At 35.8% G+C, this 24,370-nt stretch overlaps 1 protein-coding gene across 1 annotated transcript in view; it reads right to left on the reverse strand.

The window, feature by feature from the left end:
• Positions 1-24,370, reverse strand: part of ZBBX (zinc finger B-box domain containing) — a 205,120-nt gene that overhangs the window by 31,751 nt on the left and 148,999 nt on the right. Inside the window, exons 23-24 of the transcript XR_013998853.1 lie at positions 9,705-9,991; positions 8,406-8,573 (exon numbers count right to left, since the gene is read on the reverse strand). The gene's annotated coding sequence lies outside the window, so the exon portion shown is untranslated. The remainder of the gene's footprint in view (positions 1-8,405; positions 8,574-9,704; positions 9,992-24,370) is intronic.

Here is a 24,370-nt window from a genome sequence, read left to right on the forward strand (position 1 = left end):
GATCCATTTAAATGTAACTATTTTCAAATGTAAACATCATTCTTAGCTTTCAGATGCAAAAAATCTACCTTGAGCTGGATTTGGCCAGTTTGATGACCTGCTTTAGGTAATCGATTAACTCTCTCTATGATCCTCAGTTTGCTAATCTGTAAATTAAAGGCTCATAAAGACCCTCTAACAGAGAGGTGGGAATTTGAAAGAAGCATAAGGTTCAGATTTGAATCCTGTTTCTACTGGTTGCTTGCAAAACCACCCTCAATAAAGACCCCCAAGTCCTCCTTGTTGCTAAATCAAATGTTTGTTTATAGTCATTGATTTCTAGACAGCCTTTGACCCCAATGATGAGCCTTTCATCCTTGAAAAGCACTCTCCTCATGGTGTCTAAGGCATCATTTTTTATGTCCTTTCTTCCTATATCCCTAGAAACCCATTCAAAGCCCCACATTGAGCCCCTCTTCTACTGTCTGGCTCATGACTAGTGGTCCTTCTCTTGTGGCTTCAATACCAGATCCCCCATGTATTTCATTCTTCTGTAGAGATATCATCCTCCCCAAATGGCTTCAGTCATCTGTATGTCTACTAGTAACTTGCAAATTCTGATCTTCTGTTCTGATGCTCCCAAGCACCAGACCACGATGTTTCACCAAGACATCAAATTCTGTCTAGGACTGAAATTCTTTTATTTTCCTGCCTTCCAAATGATCTCTCTCTGCTTTGTCAGGTTGGAAATTTTACTTCTTTATTCCATCATTTTTTAATCCTTAAACTCATTCTTGATACCAGTTGATCATCATATCTGGGGAATTCTACTTAAATATTATTCCATCCATGACAAGGTTCCTGGAATCAAGATACACCCTACTGGGAGCTGCAGCTTGTATTTTAATTTATACCTTTAGGGGTTCCAGTCTCCCTTACTTCCCTACAAACTCAACTCTGTGGTTAAAGGATGTTGGTGATATTTTCTCCAGGCTTCCCATGTATTTTACAGGGGAAGCCTTTTTGTTTGTTTTTTGTGAAGTTTTTTCCAGATTATTTCATATGCCAAGTTGCCTGAAATAGAATCTTAATATCTCCTAATGACTGAAAAATAGATTTCATATGTTGCATATGAATTATTGACAGACATCCTTTTATCTATCTATGTCTATTATGATCTATCTATCTATATCTACCTATCTATCATCTATCTATCTATCTATCATCTATCTATCTATCTATCTATCTATCTATCTATCTATCTATCTATCATCTATCTATCATCTATCTATCATCTATCTATCTATATCTATCTATCATCTATCTATCTATCTATCATCTATCTATCTATCTGGTAGAGTCTTCTAGGGGCTCTCCATCACATTCATTCAGTCCTTAGGAAAATATCACTGCAACCCATGGAAGGGAAGCGTGGGTTTCTCCCACTGCTGACCTCTCTTGTCAGGCTGCCATTGCAGGACTCTTTCAAACAGCCTGCAAGACACAGGTACAGGAACTCATGCTAAAGTACACATGCTAAGGTCATCCATAAATTCTCTAGTCTTCTACTGACAGTAATAAGGAGGGGGTCTAAACTGGAAGTTCAGAAGAAAAACATTTTCTGTCTGAGCTCCATTTCACATGGGTCTGGATGCAAGAAAAGCAGTGCATCATTCTGCAGGGCAAACTCAACTTCTACAAATTCCCTTCAAAGAAATCCCCTCTGGTATATAAATGTTTAGTCTTCTCTAATACAGGCTGCATATGAGGTTATGGTGATTCAGGACCCATCTTATTATATTTTAGCAATCCCATTGGAATTCATGCCCTTTGAGACTTTGTGTCTCCCTTTAAAAGGAGACACATCTTCTTAGGCAGGAGGTTAGTGCCATAATTGCAGTTACATTGAAATTCAGATATATGTAGAAGGGTGTTTATGGATATTCAGTAGGCATACATTTGACCATACTGGTCATTCACCTAGTGTTTATCAGCTATAAATCAACCCATGTTGTTTGTGCTTTGTTAGGCTGCAGCTGAGACTCTGTCAAAAACATTTCTCTTTGGACTGCTAGCTCTTGGTCGGGTTCCGACAGTGGATGACACCAGAGGGAAATGTGACAATGGCGACACTTCACTTCTTTTCTCAGAACCAGCCTCATTTCATATCCTCTGACATAAAGCAGCAGCAGTTGGCAGCACCCTTCCTCCAGTTTGACTGAGTTCTAGCTTCATTGGGCTTTTCACTCAAGATTCCTGTTTCAGAGTAATCCTATCTGTTCCCTGGGAGTAACAACTGCTTCCTGCTATTATTACTCCAATATTCCCTTTTTACTCTTTCAACCTTCCATACCTATGTTCCTATAGTTCCATCTATCAAAGTTCTTTGTTGAAATGTCCAGTGTAGTTTTCATTTTTCTGTCAGAACCCTGGCTGATATACAGGAAAAGCTAAATTTCAGTTAAATTAAGATAGTAAAGACATTATCGATGAAAAACATTAAGACATCAATAGATCACTTGAAAGTAGAACAGGGGGCATAAAGTAATACTCATAAGAGCTGCACTCTTGTGTGTCTACAGATGGCCAGCACTGTACTAAGAGTTCTATGCTTAACTCCTCGCAAAAGCACTGCAAGGTAAAATCTCTACTTCACAGGTGAGGAAATTGAGGATCAGAGAGCTAAGTGACTTGCACAAAATTGCAAAGCAAGTGCATGCCAGGGTTAATATTGAAGCCCAGTTCTATTTGATTTGAAATTATGCCACTCTACCTCCCAAGAAAAACATCATTAGAAGAACAGGTAAAAGAGCTGTAAGTGAGCCTACTAAATGGTGCCACACAGAGAAATACTATTAAAAGTTTGCTTCTTTCTGTATGAATATAGCATGCGTGCGCACACACACACACACAAAGTTTGGAGAAAGCAAGATAGGTACCAGTTGGAGACTGTGAGAATAGAAGTATGAAAATTCAAGAAACACATTTGAGATCAAGAGGACATGTCCTATTTAGGGACACTTATTTGAGTCTATTTGAAAAAGTAATTTTGATTTTAATACCTCAGGCAAATTCACTTCAAGTCATATATTCATGTTCTGCTACAAAGAATTGTAAAGTGGAAAGACTTAATCTAATTTTAGGGAATTTCTCCAAATACTGAGGGGCCAGACCCTCCGTCGTTGTTCAAAAGAGCTCAATTAATTAAGGGAGAAATGTAATTCCAAATCTGGGATCAGGGACTTGGAACCCAGAGGCGGGATTTGGGCATTAGTTACAGTGACAGCCAGAGGAGAGGCAAATGAGGACAACATGGCTGTGGAAAAGCCATTGCAGGCCTGGGGAAGACAATGGATTAGGGCATTTCCCACAACAGTAACAGCATTGGGCGGCGGCCTTTGTGATATTTAAGCAATTGGTTATTTTGATGGCTGGTAAGGATCACGAAATATGATACAAAGTGAGTTATTCTCCAGTCTTGATTAAGTCTTTTCTACTGTCACATACCCTGCCTTCTGGCCACATTTGACCTCTCTCCTAAGTATTAAATGCATCACGGGCTCACCTGTACATGCTTTCTGAATAAAACGCTAGAATCAAATCTTCCATCTGACTACATTTACTCAACTTCAATGCCAAATCAAAGTTTTTCTGTTTGATGAAATGCTTTAGAAACTATCAGGGAAAGTTTGTTACTTCTCTGTGTTCTCCTAGCAGTTTATCAAAATCCCTTTTATTCTACTTTCCATTTTGTACGTACTTAATCATTCCTATGTCTTTTCCCAACACTCCAGATATGGACAGGAAATTTGTCTTCTTTATTTTCTAAGCCTAAAATGGTGTCTTGCAAAAGATAGTTGCAAACTAAGATAGAAGCCTTCCCTCACCAATAAATATATTTGTTGAGCAAATTAATAGACTGAGTTAATAAACTGAGTACACAAATGTAAATTGGTTATCTGATTACAAGGAACAAACTATTCTGCTGCCAATTAAATATAAAGTCAAATACAGAGGGAAATAAATAATTACAAAAATCCAGAAACAATTACTCTCCCACAATTTAAAAATGTTAAAATATAATCAATTAAAGCAGTGCTATACGTTAATGATTTCTAGCAAATTAAGCAACTTGAGCATTCAACCATGCTGTTTAATTACCTGTGTCCTTAAGTGTTACCAATTATCTGTCTCCTTTATATGAAAAAATATGGCTGTAAGTTAGTAAAGCGCCACTCCTAGACAAGGAAAGTGGTTATTTAATTAGTAAAGAAAATAAAAATGCTTTCTTTTCAATGAGCAAAGTGGCATTCAGCAGCACCTAGAGCATGGGCTGAGAAAGAAGTAATTTGGGGTAAAAAGGTTCTTGAAACAGAGATTTCTACACATTAACACAAGAAAAAAAAATGAGGCTAACACATACTTTAACAGGGGATAGACAGCACAAGAAACTGAAAAATACTCACTATATGTAGTTTATTTGTATGACTTTTACCACAACTGAATATCCTTTCTCCCAAGTTTTCAACAGTACAATAATCAGCGGTCAACAGGAGTACTTGCATTCTGATTATTTCAGGTAACTAATGTATCTGAATTATGAGATTTTTTTTTAATACTACAATACCCTTCACATATCTAGCAATATTTTTCTCTTTCTTAAAAGCTCAAAATATGCAGTTGATCAAACAAAAAGAAAGAAGGTTGGATAAGTAACATTTGGTTGGAAATTATAAGTAAAAATAAGTTTTATGCTACAACCCCTTTCTTCCTTGTCATGCTCTTGTATTTTAAATTTTTTTGCTTTCTGATTCGCAGCTGAGAGATTTGGAATATTAAATGTGTTCCTTTCATGATAATGATGTACGAGTGAAGAAATATTCTTGGTAAAAACTAGTTATTTCCTGATGCTAGACTAGAACTATTAGGTTCTAAGACACAATTAAACTCTCCCCCTTACATGTGGCCAATGATGTATCCATTCACCAAGCTTTCGTTGACCATCTGAAAAGCTTAAATGCAAGGCCCTGCCAGAAAGGAGCAGAATGGAAGTGCAAGGGGAGGCATAAAGGAGCAGAAAGCAGTGAAGCAAATACTAACTGAGGATAATAAAGTTGTAGAATTATTTAACCTCTCCAAGGATGTTTGTTTCATCAAGAAAATGAGAATATTAACATAAACAGTATAGGCGTGTTCTAATCATTTGGTTTGGCAGAGATTGCAAGCATTTTCTCCTGGACATACTACATTTTCCAGCCTCTGTGGAGTAAGTTGTAACCACATACCTGTGTTCTGGCCAATGATATCAATCAGAAATATTATGGAAAATATTCTTCCAAGGGGTGCACTCATCTTTCCCTTCTAACAGCCTGCTGACTTGAATGTAATAATATTGGGTGTAGCTCACTCAACAACCTTAGACTATAATGTGGCTCATGAAGGTTAGTAAAGCAGCAAAATAGAAGGAACCTCGTTTGTAATCATGATGGTCTACAGCCTGATTTGGGACTCCTTACATGCACAGGAAATATAAACTCCTATCTTTACTTTGCATGACCTTGTTTGTTTCTTTGTCTTTATATATTCAGCATAACCTAGTACAAACGGATACAAATCACAATTCCTATCATCTCAGAGTGATTTTAAAAGAACAGAAATTGAAGGCAAGGAGAGCACATAAAAACCTCTTACACTTGTTAGAACAAAATATCCTAAATACACAAGTCAGAATAGTGGCAAATGTGATTGGGGACTTCATGGCTAATTTGAAAATATTTAGAGTAGACGGGCCAGGCTTTGGCCTTTAAAGAGGCTAAAATGATATGGAGTAGTATATGACAGAGATTTTAATCCAGAATGATAGGCAATATATGGTATTATTCATCAGAAGAGGGAATGAAGAGTAATAAGGCTGTTGCAGAAGAAAACAGTATAAGTTTGGTTTTAGACATGTTGAGTTTGGTGCTGGCACAGTATTTTGGTGAAAATGTAAAGTGAATTTCACAGTCTTATTCTTTTGTATTTTTAAAACTAAGTTGTAGTCAACTTATCATGATTATTCAATAATTCATTCAAAAGTTTTTCTAAAGCACCTACTTTTTACCTGGCACTGTTTGAGGCCCTTGTGATACGGCAGTGCCCATTATCCTCAAGAAGGCTCATTCTAGTAAAATGCACATTTAACTGTCTTGTAGGACATGAAGAAGATAACTTCATTTTAAAGGATTCTTCCCTGTAATGGTAGCGTATTCACATAGATACCTTAGCATTACCTAATACTTTAGCCAAAACTTCACTTTTTAATGTAATTTCATGTTTATTGTGTTATGCCATGAAGAAGCTAGTTGCTTAACCTTGAATTTTCAAAATAAAAGAGTAACAGAAATAAGGTGCAGGACAGAAACTAAAGGAAAACGGCCTTATACATTCCACTGATTTTGAGCAATAATTTCCTGAGTAAAATCTGGAGCAGCACTTTGAAATCGTAGACATTAATAAAGCCCATTCCTTCCCCTTGCTAGCAATTTGGAGAGTGTACCTGTATTATTGCAAGCATAAATTCAGCCGCAGAACCATGTAAACAGCTCTATTAATATTTATTACCTTCTTTCTTTGTTTCATGGGGTTTCAGTAAAGGTCCTTATTTTGGTCATGGGGAAAAAATACCTATAAGCATGTGATTCTGAGGTTGCTGAAAAGTAAATGATTATTCTTCAGTAAAATGCACGTTTATATTGGTTTTATTGGTTTCTATTGGTTTTATTAATCACCTCCAGCAATGTTCACGTTCTTTAACTATATTAGCGATACAGAACTCTTCAAACAGAAAATCAGTAATACTTCTTAGCTGCAATTGTATAACAGAAATATTAAACTACAGTTTAGATTGAGCTTCTGACTAGATAAATGGTTTTGAACCAAGTCATAAACTTCAGATGACTGAGCAGCTCAGTTCACTAAAATATTTATGTCTTGCTTTAAACATTCCATAAAAATACCAACTTTGGTTCCCTGAACTCTTCTAACATTTTAAAGGTTTTCATACCAGTTGCTTTGGGAGGTTTTCAGTAAACTTTTATAAATACCTTGGTTGCTTCTTTCACACACAAACCATGGGTCACAAAGTCACTCATATTGATATAACACTGCCCGGGCACTAAGAAGTTGCCTGTCGTGGGTTTAAATAATTGGGGAGGGGGGGAGATGTTAAACATTGAGATCAATAGACGATAGTCACTGATTCTGATTGGCCACCAGTCTCATCATTTTTTGAAGGACATCAAATGAGCTTCAAGAGAAATATTAATTGTAATTGCAATACCTATTACTTATAGGGCAAATATATGCTTTTCAAAATGTTTCATCATTTTCAACCCTACAACATTCTGTGAAGTAACTTTTAAAAACAGTCAATAGTCAGGCATATAACTGAGAGCTGCATCTTTAAAAATGTGTAAAAATTTTATTCATCTTATTTTTATATTACTTATGAAAATAAGTTTGTTGGACCAGTTGTTTTGTGTTTAAAATATGTTTTCCTGGATACACTACTTATGTTAAAATGTTCAGTTATGTCTTCTTGATATGTCTATTCAGCAGTTAGTAGCTATAAAACAAATATATAAAATATACATAGGTGCTATTAATTCTTTTAAAAACTTTAAGAAACAGGATTACAAGTTACAGATTATTAATTGTACATTTACTTAAGATTGATTTGCTTTTAAAGAATTTACTGAATTTGAGAGGGCATGATTATGGTAAAATGGATTCTGTATTTTATGAAGTCTATAAACAGATGAGCAGCCTGAGTCAGGCCCTAGGTTGTGATGGCTCTTAACAGATGTGGCACAGGAGAAAGGGCTGGGTCCTTTGGTTCAAGTCCCAGCTTTGCCATTTAGTGACTGAATGCCCTTGAGAAATCTTTTCACAGTTGGGAGTATCAGTTTCCTTCTTTGAAAATATATTCTTGCCTACATCACAGGAAAAATATGGTCTTAGATATGATAATTTATATCAAAGCACTTTACATTTCAAGCAAATGAAAAAATGCAAGTTATTAATACTAGTGCTGTGCTGTTACAACATTTTTGTGGATTACTGGAGAGTAACCATACGCTGTATGTTCCAGATAGGACTGTCAATCTCATTTATTCTCATTGCCTGTGAACTGAATTTCCTCATTCAGTATATCTGATCCTATTTGTCTTCTGGTCACATATTTCTGGTCTGTCTTTACAGTTCTTGTCAGGGAAATGATAAGTTGGCTGACTTTGAGGGATCTAAACAGTGGTTCTAACACAAACCTTTAGTTTTGAGAATTTGGATGGTGCTTCCTGAGCTGTTCCCTGAATATTCTCCTGTATCCTCTTGAGGAAATAATAAATATACTTAAAAATCGGATTTACAACCCAGCTGTGACTCACCATCTCCATTGTCTCTTTCTTCCCTCCTCTTTGATTACTGATAGAAGCTCGTCTTCTATTGTCATCATTCTTTGATGTAGGTCTGTGAGTGAGTTAATAGTGAAGGAAAAGCTAAGATATCCATAAATTCTGAAGACATTCCATTCCTTATTTGTCTCACTAATTCTGCTGAAAAAGAAAACAATTTCAAGAGAATTGACCAACAGGTTAGATGACGTTTGGTTCACATTATATTTATAAGGACTGTGGCTCTGCCCAACTTCCTTTTTCCTCATCTTCGTGATTAAGAAAATATCAGAATTTGAGCTTGCACTCAAATTTTAAGATTTCAGATTTTTCAAGATATTGCTATTTAGCTTCCTCTGAAGGATGGGTTCATCAATTAATTGTTTAAGAAGAATTTAGTAAACATGAATATAAAAATTAATCCAATAATCTTTTCAATTACATTTCATTGTTCTTTAATAGTGTCATTGTTTTCCTAACTCAGTTTTTTTCCTACTCAAACATTTTCCTGAATCAAGAGCTTTTTAAATTTATTCTAGTGCCTCTATTATCATTTTCCTGAGGCCTTTTATTCAAGATGGCAAACACCATTTAAAAATTAATAAAAAGACATAGAATATAAAACATTTTTTCTTATTAGCACTAAAATAATTTAAAAATACTGATGGGTTATGAAAAGCTGATTTGTAAATTTTCGAAGACATTTCTATCTAAACATACGGTCATATTCTTAATCTAAGCATGCTATGTTTGCGATATCTTCAGATCAAGAGAGATCAAAACTATTCGTTCAATCTTTTCATAACATTCACAGAACACTTAGTAGTTATGTGGGACTGAACTATACAGGGACTAAATGGGATATAGCAAAATTGCAAAATATGGCCTTTGCTATTTGGAAATGGACAATATAAATGAAAAGAATATATGAACAGACCCAGTCGCTCATGCTGACTACAGGAAATAAGACTTATTCACTACTTCTTTATGCAGTGCTGGGCACGCAGTAAATACTCTGTAAGGCTTTTGAATGAGTGAATAAACAAGTGGGTGGAGTTAATAACCAGAAGGGTGGAGTTAATTATGTGGGTTCTACAAAGAAAAGGGGACAGTTATGTAAATTGGAGCCAACAAATATTTCACGGAGGGGATGGGAGACACAAATGGTATTTGTCTAGGTACAAAATGGCAAGAATACATTTCAAGTGAGGATTATTTCAGAATATTAGAAGATGAAGTGTTTCTATCTCTGTTTATGTCAGCCAATGAAATTTTTACTACCCAGACTCTTACCTCAACACATTTCTAGAAGTCCTCTTTGCTGACTTTTTGCTCCCACATGCCATCTCCTGAACTTTTCCACTTCTTTGGAATTCACAAACAAACACCTTATATTCTCATCAGTGTCTCTGGACATTCTCTTCGAATTCTTGATCTAATAAAAACTGGCTCTCCCCTGGAGGAACTGCTTCCCCAGGACCCTCTCGAGTGTTTGCCAATTTGTTCCCCTCATCATTCAGACTGTTTAGAGATGAGATAGAAATAATTCTGGCTTCTCACTGCTGCTTGCAGGTCTTCTTCTAGAACAAACAAAAACCTTTAATTTAACACGTTTTCATGCTACGACTACAGCCTCTCCTTGTTGCACACCCTGGGTCACATCTATGAATATTTTTAGCTCCAGCATCACAGTTGGTTCATGTTACTTAGTTCTTATAATTTATAGTGATTCTAATATTCATGTAGAGTATATTTAAGGATGATGGCTTCTCAGCTGGCTGCTATCTTCTCTTTTAATAAACTATCTCCACTTAGCTTCTCACTAGAATTATCATACCCTATAGTTTGTCATTAAGGACAAAGTTAATGCCTTCATGTTCTCAATTTCCGTCTCATTTTCTTCTCTCTCACTGTCTAATTCTTCTTAGTGTCTTTTCTGATTCATTATCATCTCCTTGACTTCTAGATGGCAAAATACCCAGAGCCTGGTCCATGGACCAAGCTTATAAATATTATATTGGTATATATATGTGTGTGTGTGTGTGTGTGTGTGTGTGTGTATTACCTTGTCTCTCTATGCTTACACTCCTGATGATTTTGTCTAATCTCACAGTTTGTAGCACTATATCCAAGAGTCTCATTATATTTACATAAAAGTCTAGATATCTCAATGTCAACAAGTCCAGAAAAAGACTCCTTTAAAAAATTTTATTTTATCCAGACCTTCTGCAGTGGTTTTTTTAAATCCCAATAAATGTCATCTTTCCAGTTGCTCAGGCAAAAAGTAGTGCAGTAATTCTTTATTATTCTCTTTCTTTCAAACTCCACATTCAAACTATCAAAACCTATATATAAACTATTTATTTTATATTCCAAAAACTGTGTTTCTTTATGGCTTCCATCCAAGTCTAAGGCATCTTTTTCCAGTATTATCCAAATAGTTCCTATGTGGTGTCTCAGCTCTCTCCCCAATCCTTTCAAAATTTATGCTAAATCATGTTATTCCTCTGCTTAAAAATATTTAAATGTTTCTTATTTCACTCAGAATAAAAGGCAAAATTTTTACAAAGGTCTACGAGGCCTTACATTTTCTGATTTCCCTATTATGTATATCACCTAATTCACTGATGCCCACTCCATTCCAGCCAAAGAGAACTCCTTACTGTTCCTCAGCAATTCTCTTCCTTGATATTTATTTCTTCATAAAATGTATCACCTTTTTTTTTTTTTTTTAAATATATCTTTATTGATTTCAGAGAGAGGAAAGGAGATAGAGAGAGATATAGAAACATCAGTGATGAGAGTCATTGATTGGCTGCAGCCCGCAGCCCGGGCATGTGCCCTGACCGGGAATCGAACCCTGATCGCCTGGATCCTAGGTCGATGCTCAGCCGCTGAGCCACGCCCGGCCAGGCAAAACGTATCACCTTTGACATAATTTCTATATTACTTACTAAGTTTCTTTTCTCTCTCTTCCCACTTGGCATGTAAGAACTATAATGAAAGGAATTTTTACCTATTTTCCCTGCGTCACATCCCCAGTGGCTTGTACAGAATCCTGCGTATAATAGACATTCTTTGTTGAATGAATGAATGAATGAATGAATGAATGAGAGAAGAGTGAATAAAGGCTAAGATTACAACAGAGTAGAGAGTATTATTGGCCTAAGGAACTAAGATTTATACTGTATAAAACTATGCACTTCCCTACTTCTCTAGTGCTTTCATCATTTCTCACTCCTAAAATTGTCTCCAGGCTTTTTTTTTTCTTCAACTACCACAACACTACTAAAGTCATTTTATTTCTAAAATAATGTGTCCATGTTACTCACATTCTTAAAGCCTTTCATTGGTTTCCTATTTCCCAGTAGATTAACTCCAATTCCTTTCGGTACTTCAGCACAGAAATAAGACTGCTGAAGACAGCATCCTAGAAAGGTATTTTTTTACCAATTTTGCCTCCAGGACTTAACAGAATTTTTATTGTTTTAGTTAGGAAACTTTATCTTGTCTAGTTAACTACACAAAATGCTAGCCCAACTATTCTTTAACTCAATTGTTTATATGATATAAAATTTTAGTTGAGATTGATACTATGGAATAATATCATAATTATATGACTATATAACTAAATGCATAAATATAAACAGCCATTTGTACTATACAGTGCAATCCTGACAGTAATTATAAAAAATGATGCTAACTTATAGCTCAATGTGGCTAAGGAAAATTTCTATTCTGCTTCACTATAAAGCAGATGTTGTAATTCTTTGTTTTGTTATAGTGATGAAATTGTTATTCTCTCTTAAAAACAAAATATTTTTGAGAAAAGATTTGTGTGTTTGAGAGGAGCCTGTTGTGTATCATCTTGTAGAGAAACCAATAGAGTTGAGTACAAGTTTTCTGTGCCTATACCCCCTACACTGACCCACACCTACCTCACAAACTACATTTTTTAATGTTGGGTATATATTTTAAATACAGAATAGTTATCCTGAAATGGCCTACATGACATTTTGGTGCAATCCAGATGGTATAATCCATAGAAAACCCAGTCTGAATCAAGCAGAGTTCATAGAAGGGTTACTCACAATAGCTAAAATCTGAAATACCAATCAGAAAGAATATATGCACCCTTATGTTAATAGCAGCATAATTTACAATAGCTAAGATCTGGAAACAGCCCAAGTGTCCATCAGTAGATGAGTGGATAAAAAAGCTGTGGGACATTCACACCATGGAATACTATGTGGTGGTAAAAATAAAATAAAATAAAGGATCTTTACCCTTTGGATGGACCTGGAGATTATTGTGTTAAGTGAAATAAATCAGTCAGAGAAAGACAAATATCACATGATCTCGCTTATACGTGGAAGCTAATGAACAAAATAAACTGATGAACAAAATTGGTCCATAGGCATGGATGCATGGAACAGACTGACAGATCTCAGGGAGGGGAGGGGGGCAGGAAGAGATTAACCAAAGAACATATATGCATATATGCATAACCTATGGACACAGATAATAGTGTGGGGAAGGCCTGGGGTGAGGTGGTGGCTGGGTAGAGGGGGGCAAAGGAGGGGAAAATGGAGGACATCTGTAATCTTGTTAACAATTAAAAACACACACACAAAAATCAGGGCCAGGAGAGTGAGGTGGCTGCTGAAAAAATTTTTTTAAAAAAAAGAGTCATATGTTTTCTTAGATATTCCTTTCTGAAGCAGGAGGTATGATTGGAACAATAGACTTTGACGATCCATATAACGTTAGGCTATGATACACATGGTATTTATTTCTCCAGAGACCACCTGCTCACTAATAACATGTAAATAAATTTTATGTAGATAGAACTTTAAAGAAAATTGTGCTGATATTACTTAATTATTCCTTTCTCTGGTCCAAACTCCCAAGTGTTACTGCTTAAAAACAAGTAGCTCTATATGTGTTTAAATTTGGCATCATCACAGAGTAAAGCATGGTGCCCATAAAAACTCAGTGATTATCTTTATCTGAATTTCCTCCTGCAGCTGTAAAAAATGATACTGCTTTTTGGTAACTTATGTCATAATCACAGCAGGATATTTGTCTTTAATTGACACTTCTTTTGTCATTGCAGAACTTTAGTAATATAAGTTAATTTTTTAAATGTTGATATGTTTGCATGTAAGTCAGGCATAGCTGAAACTTATTCTCATCGACAACAAAAGCACTTTAAATCTCCAAAGCAGGAAAATTACAAATAATTTATGCAGACACTCCATCCGTAAAGAGGGGGAACATAATTCACAACTTTAAATGTGGGCTATGCATAAAGACTTTCTTCCAAAAATTACAATATGAGAGGAAGGGGAAAAAATAACTTTACAGTAGAGAAACTAGCAAATGCTACCCCAGTCAGGAGATTAAGGTTAATATCAATAGTAATATTGACAGTATGCACCCTTGATTTGATGTGATGACAATGGCACTTCATCTCCGTGGTCTTCGTTACAATTGAAAAATATTCTACAAATTACAATTAGTAATCCTCAAAATTGTCAAGGTCATCAAAAATAAAGAACATCTAAGAGACTGTGACAACCAAGATGAGCTGAGGAGACATAATTTATAAATGTAAAGTAACATTCTAGATAAGATGCTCAAATAGAAAAATGGCATTGGAGAAAACTAAGAAAATCTTATTAAAGTATAGGATTTAGTTAATAATAATGTATCAATATTTGTTCATTAATTGTGACAAATTTACTATATTAAAATATGTCAATAATAGGGTAAATTGGGTATGGAATATTGAAGAACTCTTTGTACTCTCTTTGCAATAATTCTGTAAGTCTAAAACTGTTCTAAATTTTAAAGTTTATTTTAAAAATAAGTGTAGTTTATCCCAAGCCCCCACAGATTATGACAAAAGGTCTAGAGACCTGCATATGAACATCTAAAGATGGAATTATTTGGGGATATGTTATAACTGAGAAATCATCAGTATATCTAAGTAAGAGATCCCAGACAAAAATCAACAAATTAAGAGTAATATTTAAATAGAGGTCATTATTAAAGGCAATATTTAGAATAGAGAAGAATTAGGGCTACATGAGAAAACAAAGGAGCTCTGAGAGCAAAGGCATAAAGAATGACAGAGCTTGGGAATTGATTTGAATTTGGGCCAGTAGAGGGGAGAAGAGGGGCTTCGAAGGATTCCAAAGAAAAGGAAGAAAAGGGTGAAAAAGGTGAAGGGATTGAAAGACAAAAACAAAAACAAAAAAAAAGCACTAATAGACAGCATGGTGATTAGCAGAGTGAAAACGGGGTGGGGGAGGTAAAAGAGGGTCAAGAAGGGAAAAATGGTGACTGAAGGAGACTTGGCTTCGGGTGGTGAACACACAATATAATATACAGATGATTTATTATAAAATTGAACACCTGAGACCCATAAAATTTTATTAACCAAAGTCATCCCATTGCTCAATTTTTTTTTTTTTTTTAAAGAAAGGAAAGTTATAACTAGAATGATGCAGGGGCACAGAGGGCAAGAAAGAAGCACAAGAGGATGTTTATCACTGTCATAACCTAAGTGAGCAAGTAGTTATGATAAACATTATGAAAATCTAGTAATGCAATGGTCATTGGTATATTCAGTAGACCCATGGAGTGGATGATGGATGCAAGGAATTGAGGAGCAAACTGGAAATGGGAAAGATTAGAAAGTCATTTAGCAAAGCGGCGTCATGATTCAGGCTGCTGTAAAGAAAAAAATATACATGTATCCCCCAACCCACTTTAGAAATTTCCCATTATTCCACTATACTTTTATGAAAGAGCTATATTATTCCTGTTTTCACTAACCAAAAGAAATACAAAGGGAATTTTCACTTTTACAAAATTAACTTTAGTGTTTGTTTTGCAGTGCAATTGTAGATCAATTTATATTGCCATGGAAAAATGACTACAAAGTATTATTTAGGAGGAAAAAAGAAAGCTGGAAATTTGTAATGATAATATCATCATACTTATATACATTTAGAAAAGTATACAGAGAAAGACTGAGAGACCGCATGTACGTAAAGAGGGTAGTCTAGAAAGGCATACTGTAGATTTCAACTATGGCTATTTCTGAAGGTAGAATTAAGAAATATTTGTACTTTCTTTTATATATCTTTATAACTACTTAAATACTTTACAGTGAGCATGGTGTATATGTAAAGAACCATGTAATTTTGTTTCATTATAGAAAAAAGTAAATTTTTATTAAGCACACCTCCCTCTGAAAATCAAGCAGTGAGCTTATTTTTGCATAATATATACTTCTATATTTCCTATTCTTTGTATACATTACTCATATTTAACTCTCCAAATCCTTCTGAACACACCGAAAAAGAATAATCCCAGTTTATCAGATAAACAATGACTCAGAAATATTTAGACTCCACTATTTGCATTTTATGTAATCCGCAAAAATTCTCGTAGCTATTTAGTAACATGGACAAGGTCAGTACAAGCACAAGTATGTCTGTCCCTGGATGCTTGTCCAATGCTTTCCCATTATTTCACAAGTATCAGTTTATTAGAAATGTACATGAAGATGCAGTGAGGCAAATAGGAGGAAGCTGACATGTCTATATGCCAGTCACCATTTAAAGCTTTTGTTAAAGAAGATACAGTGAAGGAGTTAAAGCACTTGTGATCCATTCTTTCCCTTCCCCAGCAGGATACTTCTGGGGGAAAGAGAAACTGGCAGAGCATCTCATCTAATACTTTTGTCAACAATTTTATGATGGATCTCTAGGTAACAGAATAATAATATTTACTAAGAGGAAGATCTCTATTGAATGTTCTCTGTAGTATGCCTGTGGCTTAAGATTGCTCGTAGTTAATATACCCCAAATCTAATGGTTTATGAAGCTCTATAGACAGTGTTACATAAGCTGTGGTGTGAAATGGAAAGAACTAAAATCCTTCTACTCGGTGAGGGGCTAACCTCTCACTTAGAGATCATGCGTAGTCTTGGCCAGAGAACAGATGTGCTGCACAGGAAGAGCTTAGGGAGTGGTGTTCAATGTTCACACCTCCCAATTTTGTCTGTCCCTCCCAACTGCCTTTAAGATTAAAAACAGACACATTTTTTTATTCATGTGAACCAGATTTGAAAATATGATCCTTTGTGTTGGTTCAAAAAGAGTGTTAAAAAAAGAACAAAAATACATACTTGGCAATACATTTCTCCAAATAACAGGTGTGGTTTAACAGAGCCAGGGAAATGAATATTTATGTAGAAATTGCCATGTGCCAGGTGCTTTCTTTATGTTATTTTCTTATGCTACCCTACCATGTATTGTTGGTAGAATAATTCCCATCTTCACATAAAATTAATAACAGGTAATGTTTTTGAAAATGTGCAATCTTACTCAGCTACTAAGTCAGGGATCTGGCATTTCAACTTATGTCCAACTCTCTAGTACTTACTGCTGCCTCCTGGGAGGAAGTTAAGTCTCTGATCCCATTTTCCATGGGTTGAATTCAAGACCCAGTTCTCCACTTGTTGCCAAAGGAAAGCGGGTGAGGGGTTGGTGGCGAAGGGGGCCTAATATATGATGATGGAAGATGACTTGACTTTGGGTGTTGGGCACACAGTACAATATGCAGATCTTGTAACAGAAACCCACACCTGAAAGCTATATGATCATATTAACCAATGTCACCCCAACAAATTTAATTTAAATATATATTTAAATTAAATATATATATAAATATATATATAAAATCAGTTCTCTACTTTGGAACCTGATGTGAAATCCTAAATGTATTGGGAAGCAATGCTTTGTAGGTTTTCCATTCCTCTACTAATCACTTTCTAAGCTCCATATGCCCAACAAGTAACTCATTGTCTTTGGTTAGATATCTAGCCCTAAGCCAGGACTCAGGAAGATGAAGTGATTTTCCATCTAATAAAAGTTCCTTTGATGTCACTCAGCACAAACTCTTGAAAAAGTCACTCTTATTTACACTTTGACATTTATTTTACTTTACACCAAAAATCAAAACAAACCTCATGACTTCTAATGAAATGGGTATGGGGTTTTGCCATGATAATAGGTCAACACTGTAAGAAGTCATCTATAAAAGAATTTTTTTTAATATATCTTCATTGATTTCAGAGAGAAGAAGGGAGAGGGCGAGAGAGAGAAACATCAATGATGAGAGAGTCACTGATCGGCTGCCTCCTGCACAGTCCTGACTGGGGATCTGGCCCCCAACCCGGGCATGTGCCCTGACCAGGAATAGAACTGCGATCTCCTGGATCATAGGTTGATGCTCAACCACTGAGCCATGCCCAGCCGAGCTATAAAACTTTTGAAAGAGTTTGAACAAAATTACTTCATGTTTCTTCTTCTAAAAATAAAATGATTATTTCTGTGCTCCATAGGTAGAAATTTTTCTTCCATTTGACATATGATCCTGGGGGATTTATTATGCTTCTGCAAAAAATAAAAGAATTCTAGAGAGGTTAGGATGATGAATAATTATAAGTAACAGAGTTCTCTTCTTTTGATGTTATTCCCAGTTATTTCTAATTCTGAATAAATAAATGTTTCTGGGAACAGAAGGGCAGTTGAAGAGTAGGCTCAGGTAGGAGTATGTCATGTTATACAACTCCAGCATTCATCTGCAAGTGTGCATTAGGCCATGGAACAGAAATCCTCAGGTAAGCAGGTGGTATCAATCTATAAGCAAGGTCATATGGGCCACATTTTTATAATCACTCTTAAAATATATAACTCATAGAGGGGAAAAATATAATCTTGTTGCTCCATGATTTTCACCATTTTTTCTAACATTCACTGGGTCTCTTTGTGTTTACAAAAAAGAAAAAAGAAAGAACAATCAGAGTCAACGTATCACAAATGGAAGAAAATTTAAAACATAATTGATCAAAATATATCACTTCTGGATGATCTAGTCTAGACACTTTGAGAAGAAATGTTTCTAAAGTAGCAAATATCAATTCTCATTGCTTCTGTTATTGTTTTTTGCATAAATTAATAGTGAAATGCTAGTTATTAAAAACAAGCTGATTTGATTATTGGTATGATTCTTTTAGTTTGAAAAGTAGTAAGAAAAGAAGTTCCTGGTTCTCCAGCTTTCTGTCCCAATGAAGGGATGCACTCATATGCTGAAAACTGTTTTAGTAATATCACAGCAAATTTATTATCATGGCACGTATGACTTGCTTTTTGAAATGGAGGAAGAAAGTCCCTCTGAGGTCCAGAGGTTGAGAATAGCACTATAAGGGCAGATACACAGGTTTCTGCTTGTAGTAGCTCATCTTCTATGGCTCTTTTCCTTATATAGACTCTTCAAGTGTGATATTTGCCCCTAACTATTTTTCTTATAATTCATTGTGTTTATATGCCGAATCATAAAATGATGGAGGAATGATACATTGCCCAATTTGCCAACTGCCTCTTTCCTTATTCCCTAACTTTCTTGCTGCTTCTGTTCCTATTTGGAACTAAAATTAGTTACACTATTGATTTCATATCAAAAAACAGATAATCAGGTCTTCCCAATGCTATTCTGAGGACCCATCTTTTACCAGGATCTTTTTGCTTTGGAAAATTGACACATGTGCTCAAATAAAGTTTCTATCTGAGCTGCCTGGTTTAAAGAGAACATGTTCAGAGACCATAAAGAGTGAGACAAAGAAAGAGAATGATGGAGAAGCTATTTTATTATATCAAGTCTGAGTAATACTACTCAGATTTTTCAAAAACAAACAAAAAAATTTATGCATCTAATGTACAAGTCAAAGTAGTCTCTCCTCTCCTGCCTAATATCATTCCATTCTCTCTAAGTATTTTTTGTTGAAATTCAGCTACTCTAAATTGATTAATATTTTTTCTATAGCCTGCGTCCTTTCCAGTTACCCAATCCAGTAAGGGCATAACCATTGACTCAGGCAGACAACAGATCTAAAAATCTCCACTTTCTCTCTGACTCTTCCTTCACATGTAACATCCAGTCACCAACTAAGACCACTGCTTCTCACTTCTGTGTGGCTCATTTATGTTTCTCCTTTTACCCACAATGCATCAACTGTCTTTCAAACGCCATCAGTTTTTCACATGGACAAAAGCAGCCTCTGAACAGGTAACATTGTATCCCCCTCATCCCTCCTCACCTTAGTGTTGAGAATAATTTTCCTGAAGGTATATTCTGTTAACCCTGTTTAAAATAATTTAGAAGTATTGGGACACTCTGCCTAAAGTGCAAGGGTCTTTTTTTTTCATCTTTTCTTAAATACATCTTTACTGATTTCAGAGAGAGGAAGGAAGAGGGAGGGAGAGAGATAGGAGCACCAATGATGAGAGTCATTGATTGGCTGCCTCCTGCACGCCCCTGACTGGGGATTGAGCCTGGAACCCGGGCATATGCCCTGACTGGGAATCGAACCCCGGTCACCTGGATCCTAGGTCGATGCTCAACTGCTGAGCCACGCCTGGCCGGGCCAGAAATTCTTTATTTCAGCAGCTATTGTGATTTATGTTGTTCCTAAGATGACATTAATGAGAGCCAAATTCTAAATTTAAAATGAGGATAAATGCTGAAGATGATCATTCTGGAGCCCGATACAGTTTGATCATAATTTACAAGACATTCTAAAACATTAAGAAAATAAAAGTTAAAATTGAAGAAATAATTTATTCATGCCCAGCTGTGTTGACTTCAGGAGGTAGATTATTAATAAGGTTGATTTCCAGATTTGCCTTTACCCAAGATTTCTATAAATGCAGAATGAGAAATTGGGCTTTCAAAAACCACTTGAGAAACTGAAATGTCCTTGTCCCTTGGTCAACCTCATTAATGTCATGTACTCTCATTGTTGCCCTCTGCAAGAAACTTCCTGCCATGGCTGATGTTACATCTAAATTATAGAAATGAATCAAAATTTTAAAGTTTACTTTGACTTTATTTTCTGTGTTAAAATATTGTCTGAAAATTTATAAGCAAATATGATATATTGATGATGATGATGATTATCCCCCATTGAATAAAATGCAATTAGGTTTAGGTAGAACTACTTATTACCGCTCACATATCTTAAAATAATTTAGAAGTATTGGGAATCGAAGCATACCTGCAAACAAAAACAGCAGAGAATTGTCTCTAAATGATCGTGTGAAAGACAATGTGAATGAAGCCCCTCCCCGGACATACACACGTTCTTCCACAAAGAGGAAATGAATAGTCGGTTGCCATATAGAGTAAGTGCTGTAGGGGAAAGAAAGATTCCTTAGAGCCTGCATGTAAAGATAGCTACTAATGAAAATGAGTGCAATAAAGCTGCAGCAAGGGAATTTCGGAATGCGAAATGAGCATGCGGATTTTTTAAAATACTGAGATCAGAGCTGACATCCTCAAATTTTTAAGTAAGGACAAAAATACTTTAATTTTTAACGTCTTCAAAGAACAACAATCACAATAAAACCAATATTTCTTTTAGGAATATATAGCTTTTATCTTTAAGCCTGTTCAGACAAAGCTCACTAAAGCTATTCAGACAAAAAAAACCAATAATGACCTAACTTGCAAGTCCAATGAACTTTTCTCCATCTTCACCTTATTTTTACCTCTCTACTGATTTCAACACTGTGAATGTACATGTAAACACGTGCCTGCACACATACATACGTGTATTTTGTTTTGGGGTTTTGTCTGTTTGGTTTTAGTTAAAGTTGGAGCCTTTATTTAATCACACATGTTAAAAATGACTAAAGCTGAGGTATTTTTTAAAAATTATATTACAATACATGCATGTATTCTGAAAGAACACTTAAAATTTGATTTGACTGTGTAGCATAAGCATGTTTTACTTCTGTAATTAAAAAACAACCCAAACAGATTTCAAACCCTAGAAAAAGGTGATAAACTCTTGGTCTCCTCTGAGGGCTGGTTTATTGCTTTATTTAGTTTGAGCTGACCCTCACATCTTTCATGATTGGATCAGACTTTCAAAGAAGCCTGTACCACAGTCAGTAATGGAAAAAAAGAAAGTCACTAGATTTGATGTTATATACCCAGAAGTTCTTATTTACTCTATGGATCACTGACCAAAGGCCACAAAATTTCCAAATTGAAACCATGAATGAGAAGAAAAGTTAGCGGCTGGCTGGGGCACCTTTGTCCTGATCCGCAGCAGCCCGGGCTCTCTGGTTTGCTGTGCTTCAGCAATGTTATTTTGGGTTAGTTACTAGGCAACTCTGACTATGAGTCATGGGAGAGCACTTGGCAGCGGCATCATCGGTGTCATCTTTCAACAGACTTCACACAATAGCTAAACACCTTCCACGAAAACTCGGCACAGATCAGGAAGCGGGCTTTATATTATACAACTCATAACTGGTTTTCATGTCATTTCATAAGTAAGTATTAATATTATTATGGAAATAAATGGCTTACTAAAAGGGAGTCAACAATAAGGAGTCTGACGTAAAAATAAATAGAAATCCCTGGGCGGGGGCTGGTCAATAAATAAAACACCTTTGGAAGATTATTGTCTCCTTCAAGTCTCCAGGATACAGCCTGGGAAATTCAGTTACTGTCTTCAGTGCACTGAAATAATCAACTTAATTCTTCCCTTCCTTGTGTTTAGGACAACATAGTCTGTTATCTTGGTGGAGACAAAAGCTTTCTCTCTATTACTTTTAAGCAGACTCAATTATTTTTTTCACCTAAAATTTTGTAGCACCTTAAAATATAAAAGTTATTAAGGATTGTGGGTTTAGGGCCTAAGAGAGAGCAGGTGGATATTGAAGGAAATAAAAGCTGGTGTGTTTTTTTTCACAAGCAGATATTCAATGTCCCAGTGAACAGTGCCTGATCTTTTCAGCATTTCATTCTGCTCCTCTCTCTAGAACAACTTTGGCCACTATGGGTGCCTACGACCATCTAACCATTTATGCTGACAATAGCAGTCATTGCCTCTATCTCCCTTTATCAGGGCCAGCTCCGGGTGTATGTGCCCTGTACAGTGGCACAGGGTCCCATTCATAGAAGGGCTCACACTTGGTTAAATGCTTTGACAGCACCATTTGAAATCCTGGGTTTTCATTTGTACTGGGCCCCAAAAATTATTTAGCCAGCCCTGCCTTTCATTCCTCACATGAAACTAGCCACCAATTCTGTCTATTCTACCTCTTAAACTAACCCAAAAACTTGCCAGTTCTTTATCCCATTTTCATGGTCGAGGCCTTCAGCACAGGAAACATTGTGACAAGGGTTTTAGGGACATTCCAAGCAGTAGATACAGCAGTGGACAGCTACGAAGTGGGAAAGGGGATGGAAGCTGAGTGGGGAGAGGCATCTCTGGATCTAAGGTTCAATTTTATTATTATTGATTTAATCTGTGGCACTGTCTGTTACAAACAATTTAGTACTTATCTTTGGAATCGCTACATATCTAAACATTCCATTGTTTGGCTTATCATACCCCCTGGAATAGGAGGAAGAGTTCAGATAGAGCTTCATCTTTTAGCATTTTTATGCACATTATTTATGATTCAATCACAACGATCTATGTGTCTCTAAGCCTTTGCCCAGGCTGCTCTCCTGACCTGTAACTCCTTACCTACACAACCTCTCAAGGAGTTGAACCAGCAAATTTCTATCCAACCATTATTTTTTTGGAAAGCTGAACTTCAAGGTAGAATTACCCCCTTCCTCTTCTATATTCATGTATCTGGTTTGCATATGTCCATTATAAAACCAGCCACAATTTTTAGATGGTTAGAGGGATGAAGAAAGAGGGAAGAAACAAGAGTTTTGGACTCCTGTGGAGAAGGTCTGTAAATTAGCAAGAAGGCACTTGAAATGGAAATGCTATAGCCACCGAAGACTGCTGCCCTCCTTTCCAATTTGCCCTATATTTTCCCCACCAGAAATCATCAGAGCTTCCCCAAATGGGTTGATGACAGTCTGAACTGGGCAGACATTTCTCAGGAGAAAAGCCTGAGTGCTCTCTTCCAGTCCTATGAGAGAAAATTAACCAGAAGTCAGCAAGTCCAGCCACCCAAGCCTCCTGTGTGCCTACCTGCTCCCTGCATGTATGAGTCCTTCCTTTCCCACTAGAAACAACATTTAGGCTGTTTCATTGATTCTAAAGGAACAGGACTAGAGAGCTACAACTCTCTCCAATTACCCAGAATAGCTGAACTCAGTAGATGCTAGAAGAGTCCCTCCACACACTCTTTTATAAGCAGCCATCTGTAATCCAGTCACCTATGTATATACAAAATATTAAAAGATGATGTGATTTTCAAAAAAAATGAATAAAAAACCAACAACTTAGATTACACATGAAAGATCTCTCCCCTCCCTCCATCTCTTCAAGTAAAATAATTCCAACTAGACAAGCTGTTCTAGAATTAGGGATTCAGATGTAGAATTAAATAACAGTGCAAAATAAAATGTTATGAATTTACTCAATAAATGTCAATACATTAATAATTTCATTTAAACTCAAATATAAATATGAAAGAAAAATAATTTTGCACTAATTTTGTAGTTTCTTGCTTACTATATGTGAGAATGCTCACATTATCCTTAGGAACAATATGGGCTAGAAAAGACAAGGGAGTCATCCCTCTCTATTTGTAAATATCTATGTGAATAAATCTAACAAATTCACATTCAATGCCAATAATAACATTACCTGATTTCTGTTATTTTGCTGTTTACCTTTTTGTCTCTATCATATTTTCAAGTTTTTTTTAATTTTTATGACTTTTAAGTATAAATTTCTGGTTCTTATGTCCTATTTTCAATTTGTTCCCTTTGCCAGATTTTTTTTTTTAATTTATAAAACATGGCATTCTGTAGAGAATAAGAATGTACAGCCAGAAGACAGTTTTATCTTTCAGACTTGAAGTAACATGCTTATTGCCAAAACAAAACAAAACAAAAAA

This window comes from Miniopterus schreibersii (assembly GCF_964146895.1).
Source record: "Miniopterus schreibersii genome assembly, chromosome: 5".
NCBI lineage: Eukaryota > Metazoa > Chordata > Mammalia > Chiroptera > Miniopteridae > Miniopterus > Miniopterus schreibersii.